Here is a 4,027-nt window from a genome sequence, read left to right as displayed (position 1 = left end):
GTTTTCTCTGTGAGGGCTTAGATGAGAACTTTTTAGCTTTTGGCCCCCTCCAAACACTCATATTTTACTCTTTTGCACCCCTCCCCCCAGCAGATTATGTCTAGCTCCGCCACTGTGCTCTTACATGGCGTACGAGAAGATAGTCGGACTCCAAAAACACACTCGATAGTCACGACACTTGGATTTCTCAGTCCCTATCGCCTATCTTGTTTTTTTTGGCTTTGTTGAGTTTTGAACATTCATTTAATTCAAAAATTCAATAATGATTTTCTCTTTGTTTTCTGATTGGTCACTGAGCCATGGCCTATGCACATGCTCACTGGTTTCACCATTGTCTGGCCTCATCTTTCTTGTGGACGCATTTATCTCTCTAGGTTTTTAAGGGCAATTTACCTCTCTAGGTATTCCTTTTTTTAGGGGTCTCTCTAATGTATTCCTATTCACCACTTTATGCCATAAATAGTTGATTACACGCGCACATGGGCCGGCCCACGTAGCGCCTCGACATTCTGACTCCTATCGCGAGAAACCAACTGGCAGAGAAACTGATAGAAAAAACTAGCAACTCTTGTTCGAGAGACTGGCTACCTTTTTTGAAAAAGTAAAATGTATTATTTTAAAAAGTTAAAAAAATCAAAGTTCATAATTTTATAAAATATCTGTAAATTTTGAAAAAAAGTCATGAATTTGGAAAATGCAGGTGAAAAGTTTGAAAAATATCATGAATTTTCAGAAGTCGCAAAAACAAAAATAACAAGAAAAACCGCAGGAAATCCACCGAAAACCGGTGAACATTAAACAGGAAAAGTGCAAATAAAATCGGTGGGAACCAGCTACTTGATTGTTGAAATGGGCCAGGCCATGACACGACAACATGTATGCTATGAGCAATGAATAGGATCTCTCTCTCTCTCTCTGTGTGTGTGTGTGTGTGTGTGTGTGTGTGTGTCCCCCTATTTACCGCTCTTTCCGAGCAGCGAATTGCTGATTAATCGTACATGCGCGAGTGGCCTGGCTGGTCCGTTTATACTTCACTTGCCTTCAAGTGCGTTCGGGTTTTTTATTCTTTTTTTGGTTATTCCACTTCATACAGTTTTCTTGTTTTCAGTGGCATTTTAGTCTGCTTTTTAAGGTTCTTTTAATAAATATGTACACAAAATTGAAAAACAATCAAGATACTAAAAAAATAAATTCAAAAATCCAATTTATTCAAAAAACTAAAAATGATTTCTAATTTTTATAAAATCTCTTAAAATTCGAAAAATTGTGAATATTTACAGAAATTGTAAATTTTGGAATATTCTAAAAATTACAATATTTTTTGAAATTCCCGAATATCATATAGGGAAATGGGCTGGCCCAAATCACCTCGCTCGCTTGCTACCTTGTGTGTTTGATCACAAACTGACGATAGTCTTATAGGAAAATCAGTTGGATTATTCTGCAATTAAATAGTTCCTTAATCGCACAGGACGGTAGCGACCCCGGTTACTTTTTGATATATATGAAATGTTTTGTTTGGTTTTTTTCCTTTTTCTACTGTATTCTCTACCGGTTTTCCTAGTTTTGCGGGATCTATCTTCTTTTCAAGAAAATGTATTTAAATTTTAAAATTCTCATTATTTTCTCAAAATCTTTGCAATTCTATAAATAATCAATATATTAAGAAAATTAAAATATATCAGTATAAGAAATACGTAATTTCAGAAAATTGCATTTTCAAAAACCGTTAAACATTTTGAAATTTTTTTCATGAAAGTTTAAAATAATGTTCGTATTTTTTCAAACATAAATATAAAATTTCTAGATTTTTCCTCAATTTTTTTGGAAAAAATAAACATGTTCGTTTTAAAATAGTTTATTTTTTAAAACAGTAGATAAAAATATAACTTACCCGATTGTAACCTCAGTCGGGCCAGTTGTTGTCTACCCTTTACGTCACAAATGCACAGAGTGTAAAATAGGAGGTCCCGAGAAAATGGCCGCTCCTATACCTTGTTTGATGTTACATGGAGCTTAAGCGGGAACAACTAATGAAGGAGCGCTCTTAGCCGCCGCCACGTGTCGCGCTATGGACGTTCTTTTCGGATTTTATTTTATTTCATTTTTTAGCATGCGTTTTCGGCTTTTTAGATGGTTTTTTGGGGTTTCGGTTTTCTACCGGTCTTTCTTAGCTTGTGGACAAAAATAAATCCGGAAAAATAACTGCGTGAAAAAACGTGTTTTTTCTATCTTTGGCTTCTGCGAGAGGCATGGATTTGCTTCCACGAGAGACACGCCCGTGCCTCTCGGAAACAAAAAAAATCACGTTTTTTTTCCTACCACGAGAGACATGGTTATGCTTCCGCCAGAGACAAGGAAAAAACGTGTTTTGTTTTTTTCCTTTCGCGAGAGGCACGATTTTGCTTCCGTGAGAGGCACGGATTTGCTTCAACGACAGGCATGGACGTGCCTCTCAGAAACGGAAAAATATACGTGTTTTTTTTCTTCCGCGAGAGGCACAGTCATGTCTCTTTCATAAAGGAAAAAAAAGGCTCGTAAAAAGAAGTTTGTCAAAACCTATCAACATGCAACCTAATTTTGAAGATCTCGGTGTAAGGAATTCAACTGTGAAAACAGTTCAAAATTTGGACGCACAGTCTAAGAGACAAAATGTTTTGAATAAATGAATTTACGAAAAAGTGGAAAACACCCAAGTTACGACAAGTGGCGCACATGCAGTGCATCACTTTTTGCAACCTCAAAAGGTGAGAGAGACCTTTGCAGAGAGTGCTCCGTATTTAGTGATTCCAAGCTTAAGCTCGCCTCAGGTGCCCCTTAAATGAGCCCGCCCAGCGCCGGACTCTCTAACGCATTTTTTTTCCTTTTTTGGTCAATATTTACTGAAATGTAATACCTGTAAACATTACCTTGGTATGATAAAGCCTAGTTGATTTTTGCTCAATTTATTTAGTTTTTGGTTAACATGTGTCAGATACATTTTTTTACTTCAATATTAGAAAAATCACCATACGTTCAAATGTGTTTTTATGCAGTGTTAAAAGATGTACATGCAACTTTACAAAATGTTGATAATATGAAAAAAAAATGTTTGAGACATTAAGAAATGTTCCCATGTTTCCTATAAAATTGTGACATTTCAAAAAGCTTTTTATATATAGTAGAAAACATTTTTTCAGAATTCCATAAAAATGTTAATACCATGTGATATTTAAAAAATTGTTTATGCAATGTGAAAATATGTTATATACCATTCCAAAAAATATATGTGACATTTACAAAATTGTTCATGAATTTAATTAATATTTCATGGCATTTTCTACAAAAGTTTATACAATGCAAAAAAATTATTAGTAATTCAAAAAAATCATACATTCAGAAAAATCTATCTGACACTTTTTATATAATTGTACATGTGTCACGAAAATTTGTTTGAGAATTATTTTAAAAAAGAGTATACAATGTACAAAAATGTTCATGTAGTTTTAAAAAATCATGTCATTAAAAATGTTCAAGGTGTTTTTTAACACGTTAGAAACACAGACGCTCAAACACATCACCCCTTTGAACATACGCACACACCCTATCCCTATGATCACCTCTGAGATACTGAGCCGGTGCAACATTTTGAGATTGATAAAGTCATCATACGCGTCTTCGTATTCAGATGTAACGTCCCCTCTCAATGAATGAACATCGCCAGGAAGCCCGAAAAAGTCCAGAAAAATGCAAGCAACAGTGTCAAGTCTAGAAACCTTGTGGGATGTATTTGAAAAATGTCTAACTTGTATTTGATTTTGTATTTAAAAATATACATAATATCTTGAAAAGATACAATGTGTATCAAAAATGTTTCACATGTATATAAAACATGTTCCATGTGTATAAAAATGTACTATTAAAAAAACTCAAAACATGTATTTAAAAAATGGATATAGATAATATATTTAAGAAAATGTTCAGGTGTGTGTGAAAAAATGTTCCATCGTGTATACAAAAATGTACTATGTGTTGCATCGCCGCTAGC

This window comes from Triticum aestivum, chromosome 3B (genome assembly GCF_018294505.1).
Source record: "Triticum aestivum cultivar Chinese Spring chromosome 3B, IWGSC CS RefSeq v2.1, whole genome shotgun sequence".
NCBI lineage: Eukaryota > Viridiplantae > Streptophyta > Magnoliopsida > Poales > Poaceae > Triticum > Triticum aestivum.
Note: the sequence above shows the minus strand (reverse complement) of the source record.